Here is a 20344-nt window from a genome sequence, read left to right on the forward strand (position 1 = left end):
CTTAATCCAACAAATAAAAGTATTCCCGAACCCGTACATTTCTAAAAACATAAAAAGATAATCTCACTCTACCATATCAAATGCCTTTTCGGCATCAAGTGAAATGGCAGCGACCGGAGTCTGATCATTTGCCACTGACCACATGATATTGATGAAAAGCCTAATGTTATCAGAAGACAATATTTAAACGTCTAGCTGGATCAGGAAAATTGGACGGTAACTCTTACACTCTTTGGATCTGGATCTTTGTCCTTTTTAAGAATCAGACTGATCTTGCGTCATGGTTGGCGGAAGCTTTCCATTCTTTAATGATTCTGTATAAACTTCTAGCAAAAGTGGAGCCAATCCTGTAGCATAAGATCTAAAAAACTCAGCGGAAAAGCCATCTGGCCCCAGAGCCTTGCCTGTAGGCAAGGCCTTAATTACCTCACCAAGCTCTTCCAAGGTTATCTCAGAATCAAGAGAAATGTTTTTGCTCAGCCATCAGTTCAGGAAGTTCTAATGGTTCCACAAAGTTTCTAATATCCTCATCAGTAGAAGACGTGGAACTAGAGAGATCAAGATAGAATTCTTTAAAAGCATTATTAATATCAATGGCTGAAGTAAATATTTCACCACGAACAGATTTCACTGACGGAATGGTAGAAAAAGTGAGTGCTGGAGCCTATCCCAGCTGTCTCGGGCCGAAGGCAGAGAAACACACTGGACAGGTGGCCAGTCCATCACAGGGCTAAGACACACAGACAAACACATTCATACCTACAGGAAATGTATAATTTTCAATTCACTTAACCTGCATGTTTTTGGACTGTGGGGGATACCAGAGACTCTGGAGGACACCCATGCAAACACAGGGAGAACATGCAAACTCCACACAGAAAGGCCCTGGGTGAGCTGAGACTCAAACCAGGGATCTTCTTGCTGTGAGGCAACAGTGCTACCCACTGAGCCACCATGCCACCCTGTGGAAAACCCTTCTTTGGCAAATGGAATATGACCAATCAAAACTATTCATTCAGACCTCTTAAATAAAAATGTTAATGGTTTTATGTGAGTTTTTACAGTGTCTGATAAATCAGAAATTAAACAAAGAGTAGATTCGTCAGTACTGCTGAAAATTGACATATTTTAAAAAAACATAGATGACCTTCACTGTAAAAAAAGATTCCGTTAAATTTACAGTAAAAAAACTGGCATCTGTGGCTGCCCGAAATTCACTGTAAAAACAAATACGGTAACTGCATTACCGGCTTTATGGGTTGTAATTTTGATGCCTGTATATTTTACGGTGCAGTACCGTTGTTTATATTATTAAATGATAAACTTAATATATTAACCTTCTGAAACTGTAAAAATGTGCTTTTCACTTTATAATGTATTGTTAATCACCGTAGTAATTACAGAAGGGCACATGATGACATGAAGTTCATCAATAATGTCTCTTACAGGAGCAATGAGCAATAAACATGTAGAGACAGTGCTCAGTGTCACTCACATAAACACATAACACCATCAGGGTAGCACATGTGAAATTTAAATGATGCAATGAACATTAACTAAACTACATCAGATATAACACAGAACACCCCAATGTACATAACTGATATTAAAAATAAGAAAAAACATAACTATTCCCATAAAATATAATGAAACGTAATGGGTCATACAGGGAATACTGGGAACGCCCGATTATTGTTTTTTACCATAGTTTTAACAATAATTTACTGTAAAAAGTACATACCCTCTTGTTAAACATAATATTAATTTTTACCATTAATTGTATGGGAAAATCATTATTTTTACATCCAAAAAATGTAATTTTTAAATATATTACAAAATTTTACTGTATATTTTAAGGTAACTACTCGTTCACCAATTTACTTTTTTTTACTGTAGCATTTTTACAGTCTTTTACTGTTAAAATTAATGAAGTGTTTGTATACTTTGAAACTTCTTATTAAAAACAGTTACATTTTTTGAGCACATGGGTTAAACTTTATAATATTTTGAAGTCATGTGGTTACTTACCTGGCACATAAACTTCACAGGATCTGCAGCCTGCTGAAGTAAGTGGGCAATATCTCCCATGATGGTGTAGTATTGTAAGCTGGCCTTGCCTTTGACCACACCTTTACAGTAAAATGTCACAACAACATCTCCAGCACCAAAGTCTGAAAGTACAGATAACATACCACAACTTAAATGAATAATGCTATTTCTGATAAAATGCCATTTCTTAATGAAAAATGCTAAAAATACATTCTGTAGCTTTCAGACACACTACATGGCTAAAAATATCTAGACACCCGAACCCGAGTGGTATAGCCTAATCATTCGACCTGGGGGAAAGAGGGCCCATCCATATGAATTTTGTCCCAAACCCCAGGGATTTTAGCAGTGGACAAGCACCCATATGTACTTGATGAACAATTTTTCAATACTATGGGCATTAATAGGGAGATGGTCGTCCTTTAACAGCTATAACAGCTAATTATCTTCTGGGAAGGCTTTCAACTAGATGTTGGAACATGGATACATGGATTTGCTTCAGACACAAGAGCATCAGTTAGGTCAGGAATTGATGTGGGGCTATAGGCCCTGGGTCACAGTCTGCATTTTTAATTATACCTAAAGTGATCAGTGAGGTCTAGGCTTTGTGAAGGCCAATCATGTTCTTCCACACCAAAGTCAGTAAACCATTTCTTTAAGGAACTCGCTTTGTGCATAGGGCATTGCCATGCTCATAAACGCCCCATTCTAGTAAAAATGTTTGTCTAAGTTGATTGCATGGCTCTATGCTTGATTTTATGCACCTGTTAGAAAAGGGTGTATCTGAAAGAGCAAAATCTGTTAATTGGAAGGAAGTGTCCTCATACTTATGACCATGTATTGTAATTTGTAATTAATGGCTCTTTAATTTGTTACATGTACCAACAATATTTTTCATACTTCTTCAGCTTAAAATTTTAACTAAAATAAAAGATTAAAACCAACTGAGGCATCTTTACCTGGGGCAGTCACACTCAGTGTGCTCTCATTCCAGTTCACAGGCTTCACTTTCACTCTCTGTTTGTTCCCACTGAACTCTACCTCTGCATCTTTGCTGGGCTTCCTCCTGCAGTGGAAAGAACATCTTCCCTGGATTCTGTGAAGACGCACAGCATGGAAACATTCAGTTTATCCTACACATTGTTTATGAAGAGCTGTTAAGACTACAGTGTTATGCATTTGCTTACATAGCGTGGTTCAGAATTCAGGCCTTGTTGTATGAGCCCCATCTACTGTAGTACTTGAGTGGCAATTTAAAAGCACCTGCTCTGTCTGCCCTTGAATGACAGACTAGCTGTTGATGGCTTGCAAGGTACTGCTGCACTTGTGAAACACAAGGCATTTCTTGAACATCACAACTAAACATTTTGAGTTTTAAAGACTTTTGTGGCTTTTTGTGGCATGGTTGTTTGCTTTGACGTCATGTACATGCTAGTTTACTCCCAAATTTTAACTAAATTAACTTTTTATACAGTGGAAAGAAAAAGTATATGAACACTTTGAAATTAGCTGACTTTCTGTATTGTGATATCTTCATCAAAGTCACAAGTATATACAAAGCACAAAGTGCTTAAGCTAACAACACACAAACAATTATAATATTTCATGTCTTTATTAAACTCATCCCATTAAACATTCACAGTGCTGTGGAAAAGTAAGTAAACCCTTGGATTTAATAACTGGTCGATCCTCCTATGGCAGCAATAACCCTGGTCTGGTGTAAACGGCTCTCTTGAGATCATTCAAAAGCTTCTCTATTGGGTTAAGGTCTGGGCTCTGACTGGGCCACTCCAAAAGGTGGATTTTATTTTTTGGAAGCCATTCTGTAGTAGATTTACTTCAATATCATTGTTCTGCTGCATAACCCAACTTCTACTGAGCTTCAGCTGGCACACATCCACCCTGACATTGTCCTGTAGGATATCTTGATGAACTTGGGAATTAATTTTCCCCTCGATGATGGCAAGCAGTCCAGCTCCCAAAGCAGCAAAGCCTTTTTACGCCATATGTAGTGTTGCGTATTCTTCCCAAACAATTCATCTTTAGCTTTATCAGTCCACAACACATTTTCCCAGTTGCGTTGTGGAGTGTCAAGGTGGTCTTTGGCAAACTTCTGGCATGCATCAATGTTTTTGTTGGAAAGCAGCAGCTTCTGCCGTGGTGTCCTGCCATGGACACCATGCCTGTTTAATGTTTTCCATTTAGTAGACTTATAAAGAGAGATGTTAACCAGTTCCAATGATTCCTTCAAGTCTTTAGCTGTCACTCTAGGGTTCTTTTTTACCTCATTGAGCACTCTGTGGTGTGCCCTTTGAGTCATCTTGGCTGGATGGCCACTTCTAAGGAGAGTAGCCACAGTACTAAATCATCTCCATTTATAGAAAATGTGTCTGTGGACTGTGGACAGATGAATATCTAAGCTCTTCAAGATAACTTTGTAACCCTTTCCAGCTTTATGCAAAGCAACAATTCCTGATCGTAGGTCTTCTGAGATCTCTTTTTTTGCCAGGCATGGTCCACGTCAGCAGATGCTACTTTTGAATAGCAAACTCAAAATGTTTATGTCAAAGTAGCCACACCTCCAATCTCGTTTCATTAATTGGATGCCAGGTTTGCTAACTCCTGACTTTAATTAGCATTTTTTGTCATCTTTAGCCTTCATTTACTTTTTCCACAGCACTGTTAGTGTTCAATGGGATGTGTTCAATAAAGACATTAAAGATTATAATTTTGTGTATTGTTATCTTAAGCACATTGTGCTTTGTCTATACTTTAATGAAGATGAGATCACATTTTATGAGTAGTTAATTCCAAAGGGTTCACATATTTTTTCTTGCTAATGTATATGCATTTAAAATTTACAGACTTTCTCTTTCTGGAAAACAGACAAAAAATATTGATGACTAATCTTGCACTCAGGGGCGTCTCCTATTTATGTCCAAAAAATAATCTCTAAAATGAAAACGTACTGGAATGCCATCCAATACCACCATAATACCATCTACCTCTGACTAGCAACTAAAGGCTATTGGATATGTAAAAAAAAAAAAAAAAAATGAGAGAGATGCTGATTAATTTAATTATTCTTTAAAGTACCTTAGAGTACAATGAAAACACGATGGTTTATGAATATGGTAATCATTCAGCACCATTTTATACATCAAATCACCATTGTATTATCAGCTACAGTAGGTAATTAGGTGATAATTACAATCATCAAAAAATAATGACTTTTGTAAACAGGTTTCGTGAACATTTCCCCATCTGCTATTTATCAGCATTCAGTCTCGTCTCAAACTCACGTCGCCAATGTTGCCAATGGTCGGGATGCTCAAACAAAAACGTCCAATGTGCGCCAGTGTTTATACTTTGTTTTTGGGAAACCACAAATGGCATAAAGTATTTTAACATTGAAAAAATTCCACACTTCAGCTTTAACCTTGAGAGTGGAAATGGCCTGTTTGTGTGTTTCAAATTTTATAAGGAGTTTTGACATTAAGACAAGCTTGATGATATTTCAGGATGTAAAGAGATGGTTATAAAAATTTTAATGATAACAAAAAGACACTTTTGTGTGTCTCACCTCACATAGCACATTCTTGGTTAGGACAAGTAAAGAGTGAATCGAAGCAATAGCACCACCAGACAGTTTCTTCTTCACAGTCAACTCCTTGACTGATCTCCTGTCTACTTCTGCTGCCAGTCCACCTACAGAAACATGCTGTATTAATGAACTGCTGCTCAAATACTTGCATGTACAGTATAACATGAAATCTTTTAGAACTTATTTCCATTCTGACTGGATGAGCTAGTTCGAAGTCATTGTAAATAGACTATCAACGGACACCTGTGAGAGCATATTCTATCCACCTTTTTCCTGAACATGGAAGTGTTCCACGATTCAGAACGGATGCCTGTTTTAATTTTCCGGTCTCCAGTGTTTCCCTTGTATCGGCGTATATTCTTAGTGGATAATGCGGTTTTTAGCATATTCAATTTGTAAAAATTGTCCAAAAAAACAAAAAAATGTGGCTCCATAGTGCTGATACTTTAGAGAGTAGCGATGACAATTTTTGGCAGTGCCTCACACATCAAAGTGGATGGATGATGTGAAGCCATGAACTGAGGTTACTGGTTCACGTCATTAACTACTTTGAGTTGTTATGACAGCCAACAACTGATAAAGTTGAGCCTGAACTTATTTTTACTCCAACTAACACTTAAAATGGTTATTGCTTTCCATCTGGAATGCTCGTATTAGTGCTTCTTATGGAGACCGGAACTAGAAAACAGGCCAGCGGCAATTAGAAGCATCATGGCGCAGCCCAGTGGTTTGGCAACCCCAAACATCCTACAGTTAGGATAATGAAATATATTACTTGGTGGAAGAATTGCATATTCTGATATTTATTAATAATTAATTAAACTTTATTGAACATTGGTGTCTTATCATAGTGTTGCTGCCACCATATTTGCAATGTGTTGCAGTGACTTTACTATAGGTGAGTGGGTTTTCGGCACATCACTTCACTTCGTGCCAAAGAAAACCCCTTACTGATAATTAGGACTTCTGGACGCCAAAGAGGACCTATCACTTATGTTGGCTAAAGTGACCATTTTCACAGCACGATAAATTACTTCCAGAGAGATGATGACCAAGATTTACATATTCAGTGATATGTACCGAGTTTGACGCATGAGGAAGTGCACACATTTGCATATTGTTTGCTCTATGATGAAGCACCCGCCAACAAGCAGCACTTCTGATCAAATCAAACATAGTGCACATAGCTGCACTGTTGCCATTATTACCTGAATAATGTTAATGGCTATATTAAAGAATAATATCTTAGGTAAAACTATAAGACAGTAGGAACTAACCACATTGTTCTCTTTGATAAAAATTTTAATTTGCATGTTGCTTGAATGGCTTATTTTATTAAGACAGAGCTTCAAACTGCAGTGAACAGGCATTAAATGCAGCAAAAAAAAAGTAAAAAAATAAAACTATCATCCCCACAACACACAAATCTCTGGTTTAAAAAATGGTGTAACTCTTCTAACTGATGCAGGAGATACACTCTAATAACACTCACCACTTCTCCCACACTAGATAATATACAATATCCTCATAGCAACATGTGGCAAGCTTGCACTGAGCAGAATGGATTTCAGAAGCATTAAAAGCTAAACAGAACGTTCCCTATCTGTCACTCACTCGACGTTGTGTCGATGTAGTGACACTAGGGGTCACTCTTGGGAATCCGAGACACCTCTGGTCTTTGATAAAAGGCCAATGAAAATTGGCGAGTGGTATTTGCATGCCACTTCCCCGGACATACGGGTATAAAAGGAGCTGGTATGCAACCACTCATTCAGATTTTCTCTTCGGAGCCGAACGGTCATGCTCACTGAGCTGAATACTACTGTTCATTCAACTCTGCTGGATCTGATGGCGCATTTCAGCGGCTTCTCCCCCTCTGCACTGGTGCACTGCAGAGAATGCCCCTGTGCGCTTGGCAGAAATAAAAGAGTATATTTCTCTAAAAGAGTATATTTCTCTAAAAGATCGGCACACACGGAACGTCTTTTTAAAGACGCGTCTTTTTAAAGATGCTTTTCCGATTGTGTGTTATTCCTGGTTGCGCTCATTATCTCTCGCCTTCTGATGGTCACGATCACTGTCTTTCATGTCTGGGCACTGCTCACACGGAGACAGCATTCGTGGATGGTCATGTTCTCATTGTGAGAATATGTCCATGGCAACGCTGCGGTCAGGGCTCGCCTTCGTAAGAAAACAAGCCACCCCAGAGGCTCCCCGCCTCGGTCCTTTTACCCACGGGTATGAGGCCAGCACGGCTAGCACTGGGGGCGATTTGGGGACCCCAATGGGGCCGCCTCCGCCGGGTATCCCCCCGCGGACCTCCCATTCTCTAGCACGCTCGTCTGCCCTGATCGGGCTTCCGAATGAGTCCGCTGGCTCGTCTCACAGCGAGTTCGACCTCTTATTCGGAGCCCGCCGAAGTGAGGAGCTCTCGAGTGCAGTATCGGAGAGCGGGCTCGTCCAGTCGGAAGCCTCAGCTGGGCTCCTCCCTTAGGGGTCGATTGCCCAGTCACAGGCTGACGCAGAGATGACGACATGCTTGCCCGGGCAGCCGCGAGCGTCGGCTAGAGTGGAACTCACTGCTCTTCCCTGAACCCTCGCGGCTCGGTGATTGGTTCCTGGGCTCGCGGCGCCACTCAAAGCCACGCCCCACCCCTGTTCCTTTCTTCCCGGAAGTGCGTGAAGAGCTGACAAGGTCGCGGGAGGCACTTTTTACTGCCCGGTCCCGATCTTCTCAGCTTCCCCGCCCTCACTATCATCGATGGTGGGGCGGCCAAGGGCTATTTGGCAATCCCCCGGTGGATAAAGGCACTCGCGGTGAACCTATGCCCGCAGAGCACCGCCACCTGGTGCGGGTGCCCAAAGCCCCCGTCCAAGGCCTGTAGGTTTACATCGTCTCTGACGGCCAAGGCCTACGGTGCCGCTGGACAAGCCGCCTCTGCCCTGCACGCCATGGCTCTCCTGCAAGTCCGCCAAGGCGCTAAAGGAACTGCACGAGGGTAGTTCCGCCCCGGGATTGATGCAGGAACTGCGCTCGGCGACCGATCTTGCTCTCCGAGTGACGGAGGTCACGGCGCGGTCTCTCGGGCAGACGATGGCTACACTAGTGGTCCAGGAGCGCCACCTTTGGCTCAGAACAGCCGCCCAGAACCCGTGAAAGGCTTCTAAGCGCCCTTGAGACGGGCGACCCAGGGACAACGAAACCCGCTGCTCTGGAGCTGGTAAGCAGATCTCCATCTTTTTGTTACCTTTTGCATTTAATTGTGCTGCATGCCCAAGTGGCTGCAGTACTCAAGAGCTCAGCAAGAGCGGTTTCCTTGTTCCCTGGGTCTCGTATCCGGTGTGCACGGCCGTCATCACGACCACCGTCCACCACACTATTTGGCAGGTTTGGCACTCCAGCGGCGGTCTCCCGCCCCTGAGCACCCAGCTGTGGCACAAATCCGCCCCCGATGTGACAGTCTCCACGGGTCACGAGGACAGGCCTCTTCCTCCCCCATCCCAGGCTGTTCCAGGGGTGGTCACAAGGAGCCAGGTAAGTGCTTCGATGTCCTTAGACTCAGCACGGCCACGACGTGGTGTGGCACCTTGAGCTCCGCCCCACCGCGAGGCCCCACCTGCTGGTACGTCCGATGACGTTGTCCCTTTGGTCCCCCTTGCACGGAACTTGGACGCATACCTTGCGCTTTCCAGTCTGTCGCAAGGGCTGGTCCGGACCGTCCAACTCAGCTGCGCGATTCACTTCTCCGGGCATCCGCCCAGGTTCAGCGGTGTCCACTTCACCTTGGTGAAGGACGAAAACGCTGCTACCTTGAGCAAAGATCGCTACCCTCCTATGGAAGGGCGCGATAGAACCTGTCCCTCCAGCCGAGATGAAGAAGGGGTTTTTCAACCCCTACTTCGTCATACCGAAAAAAGGCGGTGGGTTGCGGCCAATCTTGGACCTGTGAGTTCTGAACTAGGCTTTACACAGACTCCCGTTCAAGATGCTGACTCAAAAACGCATTCTGGCGAGTGTCTGGCATCAAGATTGGTTCGCAGCGGTAGACCTGAAGGATGCGTACTTCCACATCTCGATCCTTCCTCGACACAGACCCTTCCTGCGGTTTGCGTCTGAGAGTCAGGCGTATCAGTACAAAGTCCTCCCTTTCGGCCTGTCCCTGTCTCCTCGTGTTTTACGAAGGTCGCGGAGGCTGCCCTTGCTCCGTTAAGGGAGGTGGGCATTCGCGTTCTCAGCTATCTTGATGACTGGCTAATCCTAGCTCATTCTCGAGACATGTTGTGCGCACACAGGGACCTGGTGCTCTCACACCTCAGCCGACTAGGGCTTCGGGTCAACTAGGAAAAGAGCAAGCTCCTCCTGGTTCAGAGCATCTCTTTTCTCGGTTTGGAGTTGGACTCAGTCTCCTTGACGGCGCACCTTACGAACGAGTGCGCCCAGTCGGTGCTGGCCTGTTTGAAGGCGTTCAAACAGAAAATCAGCGGTTCCACTGAAACTTTATCAGAGACTCCTGGGGCATATGGCATCCTCAGCGGTGGCCACCCCGCTCGGGTTGATGCATATGAGGCCGCTTCAGCACTGGCTCCAGACTCGAGTCTCGAGATGGGCATGGCACCATGGGACACATTGCGTGGTCATCACGCCGGTCTGTCACCGTCTTTTCAGCCTTTGGACCGACCTCTCGTTTCTACGGGCAGGTGTTCCTCTAGAACTGGTCTCCAGGCACGTCGTGGTCACGACAGACGCCTCCAAAACAGGCTGGGGCTCTGTTTGCAATGGGCACGCAGCCGCTGGCCTCTGGACGGGTCCGTGACTGCATTGGCACATCAACTGCCTCGAGTTGTTGGCAATTCTGCTCGCCCTGCGGAGGTTTCGGCTGTTGATCCAGGGCAAGCACGTGTTAGTTCAGACAGACAACACGACAACGGTAGCATATGTCAACCGCCAAGGCGGTCACAGCTTGCCCGCCGTCTCCTCCTCTGGAGTCAGCAGCACTTCAAGTCACTGCAAGCCACTCACATCGTGCTGGCTATGAGGCACACAGCAGTCTGCCCACCACACACTGCCAGTTCACGTAACACAGTTCAGCCAGTTGTGGCATTTCGTATAGGGAACCCTAGTGTCACTACATCGACACAACGTCGAGTGAGTGACAGATAGGGAACGTCATGGTTACTGGCATAACCTCCGTTCCCTGATGGAGGGAACGTGACGTTGTGTCCCTCCTGCCACAACGCTGAACTACCCGCTGAAATGGCCGGACCTTATATCGGCTCCTCAGCATAAAACCTGAATGAGTGGTTGCATACCAGCTCCTTTTATACCCGTATGTCCGGGGGAGTGGCATGCACATACTACTCGCCAATTTTCATTGGCCTTTTATCAAAGACCAGAGGTGTCTCAGGCTCCCAAGAGTGACCCCTAGTGTCACTACATCGACACAACGTCTCGGTCCCTCCATCAGGGAATGGAGGTTACACCAGTAACCATGACGATTTCATCCTGAGAGATGTTATAATACACTAAAGTAATCAGGCTTGTCAACTGCGTGTACTGTGCCCTGTAATTCACAGCAATTTAAGGATCCAAGGATCGAAGTTTCTAAAAGCAATCTGTGTGCAACAATGGCTCAACCAATAGCATGAGTTTGGGGCAGGGCTATCTGTTTTTTGACTAATGGCAAACAGGGGGCGTATTCTGGAATCCTACACGAAAACAGTGATTATTTTTGCAATTCCTATGCTGCCACTAGTTGCGAAGAAATTCCAGACTTCACCTTTAAGCTTCATTAATTTGTGGAAGGTATAACTCCGAACTCTTTTACTGAATCAAGTTTGAGATGAGGAGTTGTCTCCCTTGGGAGTAAATCTCTCTTCCTTTCACTTGTTATCAGAACACTTGTAGAATTTGTTTCTGGTCAGACAGCTTTTACAAAAATGTTACTAAGTTTATTGAGTAAACTCATTTGAATTTGAATTTCAGACAAAAAACAGAAATTTCCTGATGGAGAGAGAGAGACAGATCTATTAACAAAATAATCTGGATTTAAATAGGATTGAACAATAAAGGAAAAAGTTTACATTAAATTCTAAACTTTCTCTGCAATTAAAAAGCATGCTGGGCCAAATTGGCTGAACTAAACAGAAGCAAAGAAAATTTTGAATCAACATGCATGCAGTTGTGTGTATACTATATCTCCATAATACCCACAATATTATTCTCAGAAGAACAGCAGATTGTGTTGTAGTTAAGAGAGAACAGTAATTGGCTTTCAGGCTCTGGGAGGGATAATGAAGTCTCATGTGCCAACTGCCAAGAACAGCTCTATCCCTGGTCCTCTTACACTATCCCATAATTACAGTCTCCAAGATAACCAATTATATAAGAAAATGTAAATCTGATTAAACTCCACATGGTGCTGCTTAATCTGCACCAACAAGCTATTTGTCACAATGCAACTTCTGCATGGGGTGCTAATACCTGCCATTCACCTGGCTAGAACTGTGCTCAATGTGAGCATTCTTAGGCAATTGACTGCCTAGTTCCCTTTATTATTATTATAATTATCATTATTATTACTAAATGGGACCCCCTTACCTCACACGTCAGGGTTTTTGAGTGCCACAAAAGTACAAATAAGGAGGCTAACATTAAAGCTGAAGAGGGTTATTCTGTGCCACAAGCGTTACCAAAAAGAATTGCAAAAAATTATGATTATTTTCAAGCAGGTTTCTAGAACACTCAGTTTCTCCCCAAACTCACGTCATTGGTGGAGCCAATGTTGCTGTGATGGGCTGGTCGGATGCTTAAACAAACAGAGCAATATTTTGAAAGTGCCACAGATCCACCGTGTTTGCAATTTTGTCTCTAGTTGTCCACTTTCAAAAACTATAGCTGTTTTTGCATATTAAGATGGGATAGGAAAAAGTAACAATTGTAATGGCAGAAACTTTCCCTGTGAGATGATTCAAGACCCCAGAGGTATGCTTATATTGATTTAATATTGATTATTTAAATCAAAGTACAGAATTACAGTAAATGTTTTACTATTGGGACAGTTTCCCTGGAGCAACCTGTGATTAAGTGCTTTGCTTAAGGTCACAGTGATGGTACATCAAGAATCGCCCCCTTTGGGGATCGAACCTAAAACCTTTTGGTTACCATCCCTGATCTTTAAAGACCCCATGAAATGACTTGATGAGCACAGTTTTCTGTCCTGTGTTGACCTATTTCCTAGTGAAACAGCATTGAGTTGTTTGTTTGTTTATGTTTTTTTTTGCCATGAACCATGATTTGCTACTTAATTGTCAGCTGCAGATGGTTTTATTGGGAAGGACATTCTCAATATAGAGAGTATTTGATTGGACAAAAATCTGTGTAGTGCAAGATGAGTCATCAAAATTTCTTAAAAACAGTTGTGCTACTTAATGAAGTATAGACATTGCAATACAGTGCCTTTTTTCAGTAGCTGAAGTATTGACTTGCATTTCTTGGAAGTCACTTTACCATTGCAAATCAAATTTTTGCTTTAAAAATGGCCAAAAAGAAATAACTCCCTCTTGAAATTCATCAGTCTATTGTTCAGATGCACATCAATAAGACAAGTACATCAGAGTCTTTAGTTTGAGAAACAGATCCCTCACAGGTCCTAAACTCACAGCTTCAATGACCAGTACATGCAAAGAAAAAGCAACATCTGAAACTGGCAAATAAGAAGAGAAGGGTATAATGTGAAAAGGAAAGATTGAGTGTTAAATGATTAGAAATGAGTATTACAGATGGATGAATCAAAGATTGAGGTGTTGAGCTGTTGTTAGATCATCACGATGGCGCCGTGGATGGCTGCCTCGGTGTGGAGCTCCTCAGTTCTTTTGTTGTTTTTGTTTGTTTGTCCTGTGTGTAGTAATCTTTTTCCAGTCAGTTTTACCAGAGATGAACTGCTGAACATTCGACAGCATGTACCAGACAATCATTTCCCGGTTTTTGAATATTCAGACGTTTTGCTAGACATTTTAGTTTGAGGCGCAGCTTTGTTGTTCAGGAGACGCAGGCGAGGAAGACAAGTCGGTGCGCTGGTCAAACTCCGTCGGCGGGGCTTTAAAACAACGCTGCCGAGTATTCACTTAACGAATCTCCGCTCTCTTCCTAACAAAACGGACAAACTACATCTCCTCACCCGCACAAACAAGGACTTTTCAACCTCTGCAGCCTTGTGCTTCACAGAAACCTGGCTGAGTGAAGCCATTCCGAACAGCGCATTACATCTGCCAGGCTTTCAGCTGTTCAGAGCGGATCGCATCACGGAGTTAATGGGGAAAACGAGAGGCGGTGGAACATGCTTTTATATCAATGAAAGTTGGCGTACAGATGTAACAACGTTAAAGAGGATGTGCTGTCCTAATTTGGAAGCGCTCTTTATTAACTGTAAGCCTTTCTACTCGCCGCGGGAGTTTCCTCGTTTATTCTGGTGAGCGTGTATATCGCGCCAAACACATGTTTGAATACAGCGCTGCAACAGCTGACTGATCAAATCACAGACACGGAACAACAATACCCGGACTCAGTTATTATTATTCTTGGGGATTTTAACAAAGCAAATCTCACACGTGAACTGCCCAAATACAAACAGCACATCACATGCCCCACCAGAGACAGGAACATACTGGATCATTGCTACACAACAATAAAGGATGCATATCGCTCTGTCCCTAGAGCAGCTTTGGGACTCTCTGATCACTGTCTGGTTCATCTTCTTCCAACCTACAGGCAGAAATTAAAATCAACCAAGCCAGTAGTAAGGACTGTAAAGAGAGGGACCAATGAAGCAGAGCGGGAACTATAAGCCTGCTTCGATTGCACTGATTGGAGTGTTTGAGGCTGCAGCCACAGACCTGGATGAGCTCACAGATACTGTTACATCATATATCAGTTTCTGTGAGGATATGTGCATTCCTATTAGGACTTATTTAAAGTTCAACAATGACAAACCGTGGTTTACAGCAGAGCTCAGGCAGCTTTGTCAGGCCAAAGAGGATGCTTACAGGAGTGGGGATAAAGTTTTGTACAATCAGGCCAGGAACACACTGAACAGGGAGATCAGAGTGGCTAAAAGAAAATACTCTGATAAGCTGAAAAACAAGTTTCAGCTAACAACCCTGCATCAGTGTGGAGTGACATGAAACAACTCACAATTTACAGGACTCCTTCCCCCAACCCTGTAGGGAACCAACAACTGGCTGACGACCTGAATGTGTTCTACTGCAGATTTGAAAGGCCCAATCTCACACTCCACACCCACTCTCACCTTCACTTCACACAAACACAAACACCTCCTGCAACCCCCCTCCTCCCCCCTCCTGCTACTCAACCTGCACTTAAGATCTGTGAAGATGATGTGTGCCGCGTCTTTTGGAAACAAAAGACGAGGAAGTCTTCAGGACCAGACTGCATCTCACCTGCATGTCTTAGATCCTGTGCTAACCAGCTGGCCCCCATCTTCACACAGACCTTCAATAGATCACTGGAGCAGTGTGAAGTCCCATGCTGCTTCAAACACTCAATATATTATTACTGTCCCAAAGAAACCAAAAATCACAGGACTTAATAACTACAGACCTGTCGCCCTGACGTCTGTGGTCATGACATAATTTGAGAGACTGGTGTTGGCCCACCTGAAGAACATCACTGGACCCTTTCTAGATCCCCTTCAATTTGCTTATCGAGCAAATAAGCCTGTGGATGATGCGTTCAACATAGGATTGCATCATATCCTGCAACATCTGAACAGACCAGGGACATATGCAAGGATCCTTTTTGTGGACTTCAGTTCAGCTTTCAACACCATCATCCCAGCTATTCTCCAGACTAAATTACACCAGCTCTCTGTTCCCACATCTATCTGTCAGTGGATTACCAGCTTTCTGACAGACAGGCAGCAGCTTGTGAGACAGGGGAAACTTACTTCTAACACCTGTACAATCAGCACTGGTGCCCCCCAGGGATGTGTGCTCTCTTCTCCCTCTACACCAATGACTGCATTGCCAAGGACCCCTCTGTCAAGCTCCTGAAGTTTGCAGACGACACCACTGTCATCGGCCTCATCCGAGATGATGATGAGTCTGCATACAGAAGGAAGGTTGAACAGCTGGCTGTCTGGTGCAGTCAAAACAACCTTGAGCTGAACACGCTCAAAACGGTGGAGATCATTTTGGACTTTAGGAGAAACACCCCAACACTGACCCCCCTCACCATTCTAAACAGCACTGTGGCAGCAGTGGAGTCATTCAGGTTCCTGGGCACTACCATCTCACAGGACCTGAAGTGGGAGACCCACATTGACTCCATTGTCAAAAAGGCCCAGCAGAGGTTGTACTTCTTTCGCCAGCTGAGGAAATTCAACCTGCCACAGGAGCTGCTGATACAGTTTTACTCAGCAGTCATTGAGTCTGTCCTTTGCACTTCAATAACTGTCTGGTTTGGTTCAGCTACGAAATCAGACATCAGAAGACTACAAAGGACAGTTCGGACTGCTGAGAGGATTATTGGCAAACTTTTAAAGGGTTGTGTAGATGACTCGAAAGCTATTAAAAGCATGGACCAAAAGCCACAAAATTCCCATTTTGATTTCATGGGGTCTTTAACCACTACACCACAGCCAGCCTCATAAGTTACATCAGTCCCCTTCCAAAGATCTCAAAATCCTCACCTTTGTGTACAATCTGCCACAGCCATGCAGTACTCCTGGGGCTCCTGCTCACTGGAAATCTAGAGACACTCCTCACTCCTCAGGGGAACCAGTTCCAGCAGAGTATCCAGGCTCTCCACTCCACACAGTAGAACAACTACACAAACCTCTGGTCGCAATACACGAGTCAGGAAGAACCTCTGGAGCTGGTATAGCCCCTCCAGCATGCCCTGTGACAGAATAAGCAGCCTGCACTTGTACCCTCTCAGCTGTGGGAAGTCATCCCAGCGACTGGTCACCATAGCAATATCATAACAACAGATGCCAGCCTCAGGAATGGGGCCTACAAGGTGGAAGCGCAAATATGATGCCCACTGCTCCACCTCTGACTCATAGATGATCAGGAGATCTTTAGCTAAAAAAAAAAAAAAAAAAAAAATATATATATATATATATATATATATATATATATATATATATATATATAATCTTAATAGTATTATTAAATGAATGTCTTAAATGCTGACCGAATTTCATTCAAACATTTGTGAATTTATAGTTGCAACTGTGGAATTATGTAAAATATTAAATTATTTCCCATTTTAGTTTTCTTGTTTGTTTGTTTGTTTATTACTTTAACTTAGTTGACTGATGGTTACGCAGTATGAAGCTATTCAACAGTTTACACCTGGATTTGCAACTACAGTGTATCAAAGTTTAAGAATGTCTTCATTTAATAATCCATAAATCATGTATAACATTTGATGTTTAGTTGTTAATACAAGTAACATCTATATGAAACATCTTTTGAGACCACATAATATTATATTTAAAATTTCTGTGATAAATTAAGTGAACAACTTGTTACTAGACAAACTTTAAAAGGAGTAGAAGAGGTAAACTCACATGTACTGCTCATCTCTCTGTCTCTGGGACCGATATGTGCTGTTGATTTCTGTGATGGGGAAGGTGTTTCATAAAACACAGGCACCTTTGTCCACTGTGACCAATCTATTCATGGGCTGGTAGTTTCCATGTCATGGAGACACAGAGGTGTGTGAATATGATTGCAGCTTCCCTTTTCATTTTTATTTCCTGTTACACATATACAAGCACACTTGTATTTATAATTGTATTATTTTAATGTGGTATTTTAATTAGAAACTATTCTTAAAGAAAGAAAAACTATTAAGTCTCCACATTTTAATATTTTGTAGTCACATTTTGTTGCAACAGCAGCTTCTGGGGCTTTGTGAATTTTGGTAATTGTGTTTAATGTATACAGTATATGCAAGGTTGGGAGGGTTACTTTTTAAATGTATTCCACTACAGATTACAGAATACCTGCTGTAAAATGTAATTTGTAAAGTATTCCGTTAGATTACTCAAGGTCAGTAACGTATTCTAAATACTTTGGGTTACTTCTTCAGCACTGGTAGATTTTTTTCACTTGTTTTGACTATAAAAACTCTGCCAGTACAGTAAGACAAAATATACGTTAAAAATACATTCTCGGAAAAACCTAAATATCTTATGCAGTGTTGTTTATAAAACAAGATAAATCAAATTAATCTTGTTTGAAGGATTTTTAGATATTTTTACAGGAAAACAATATAACAGTTATTATCAAGAATAAAATTTTTGCCCTAATATCAAAGGTCTTGCTAGAAAAAAAGAAATTATGATCCAACTTGAATTTTCTTGATTAAAAAATAAGATCGTGCCTGGTAACATGTGCATGTAAAATGGCTAGAAATAGCATTTTAGCTTAGTGTAAAGCTGAAAATTAACACAAGGTTTATTTCTGTTTCTTCTGCTCCAAACTTACTTCAGACTAACTTCTCTGTCTGCTCGTATGAATGTAACACATCATAAGAAAGTGTTTCACCGCTGTTCAAATGCACTTTGGATCGCATCATTTATATGTATCAATTTTTCCATCTGAAAGGACTAAATATTAAATGAAACAAATGACAATAAAATGCAAAGTAATCAAAATACTTTTTGAATGTAAATGTATTCTAATTACCAATGATTTAAATTGTAACTGTAGTGGAATACAGTTACTTATATTTTATATTTTAAATAAGTAATCCCGTTACATGTATTCTGTTACTCCCCAACCCTGAGTATATGTCAGTGAAAATACTTTCTCCTATGCCAGCTTAATATGCAGAGACAATTATTAGTAAGCCAATTGAAGGTTAGTTTTCTCGAAAATGGTAAAGACTGTGTCTCTGAGTGGCTATAAAAATTCCTCTTTTTGTGTCCAGCCCAACACAACAACACTGAGTCAGCCAATAATGTTTTATTGCAGTTAAAATCCAATTGCAATTACACATTGCAAAAATTACACACTAAAGCTTAAATTGACATATAACTCTTATACAGGTTCAAAAATCGAATATATTTTTACTCAGTCAGGTTTGTGAGTGAGGTATCTGTAGATGATACATGACCAATTTCACACAAATCAGACAAACTGCCTACTGTATACTAAAGAAAAAATTTTTTTTTTGCTGCTTGTTCAATTAACCTAAAACTGTAATATGTAACATTTTCAGTATTAAAATATTTTCTTCTATTCCAGCTTAATATGCAGAGACAACTATAAGTCATTCATAGGTAAATGTTCTTGAAAACAGTAAAACACTGTCTCTGTGGTGCTGTAAAATTCCTGTTTGTTTTGAGCAACACGCTTAAACCCACCTCAACAACGTTACTCAACAAATGGGGTGAGTTGGGAGCGGAACAATCTGAATGTTTGAACAACTGCAGATGAGTGTTCTGAAAACATTGTTTGTTTTTGAAATTCCATTTGGTGTCACTAGTAGAGACTATTTAGCAGAGACAGGCCACTTCTATTAAAATGAACGAGAGAAATTGGAATGCCCAACGGTCAACGGATGTAGAAGGAAGTCGTACCTTAAATGTAAAGAGCCAATCACCTTTAAGATACAGACATCAGGCTCATTTGAGATGTCAAATGCCTCACCTTGAAAGTAGACAAGAATAGGCTGGTGCAGACAGGTGAGGCGTGAAATAAGTGCTGTCAAGTCAGACAGTCCTCGCTTCTCGTAGTGGACCAGCTGCTATGAGATCAAAGGCAGACATCGCGTCATTCAAGTTCATGTGCTTTGTTAATAAAGTGGATGCAATTTAAATTCTGTTGCTTTTAAATGAAAATAAATTTGATGAACAAGACACTCAATATACCTGTTATTTAATTCCTGAGTAAATTGAGGTAAACAAGCACAATTCATGATTCCAGTGTTGTCAGATTTCACTGCTGATTTGAAATATATTCTTTGATTATAAACTTGTCCAACTGTTTTTGAGATTTCGGTGTTCCCACATTCAAGTAGATAGGAGCTGCACTTTCATGAGCGGAAAAGCTTCCCGATAGCATTCCAAAGATGGCTGCCTGAGTGGACTGATTTGCTAGCAAGACTTTGGCACTAGTGTTACAGAAATAACATACTTAAGCTTTAATTAGAATTAACTAAAGCAACAACGTTCTAGAACATTTTGTAACAACTTGATTTCATTGCGTTCTATCCATTTAAAAGTATCCATTTGAGTTGGGGCTACATGAATACTTTTTGTGGTATTAATGTAGCACTGATGAAACTGGGCAGGTGATTTCCATTTGACAGCATGCTTTGCATAGGGACTGGATAGGAAGAACAAATGTTGAAATTAAGTGTTATTTTATGCATGTTTGAGCAAGATGGTAATAGGAGGAGATTTGTTAATGTTATATGTTCTGTTATATTGGCATTTAAAAAGAGGGTCTGTTATGTTGACGTTTTGGGGGTTACCATTGTGGTGAAGAATGGTGCTTATGCTTATTTTGAGGATGGACTTTCACTTTCTAAATTATACTTGATTTGAGTGCTGCTTAGCTCTATATTGTAAGCAGTTGCTATTAATTGACAGTGCAGCAGTTTCACTGTCCTTACACTTGCTCACCTAGCATATAATAATGATTATTAAAACAAATTAA

General features: G+C 41.7%; 1 pseudogene; it reads right to left on the reverse strand.

The window, feature by feature from the left end:
* LOC127449895 (B-cell scaffold protein with ankyrin repeats-like) overlaps positions 1–19460 on the reverse strand; it is a 104238-nt pseudogene extending 84778 nt beyond the window's left edge.
* Between the last annotated feature and the right edge of the window lie 884 nt (positions 19461–20344).

Source organism: Myxocyprinus asiaticus, chromosome 2 (assembly GCF_019703515.2).
Source record: "Myxocyprinus asiaticus isolate MX2 ecotype Aquarium Trade chromosome 2, UBuf_Myxa_2, whole genome shotgun sequence".
Classification (NCBI taxonomy): domain Eukaryota; kingdom Metazoa; phylum Chordata; class Actinopteri; order Cypriniformes; family Catostomidae; genus Myxocyprinus; species Myxocyprinus asiaticus.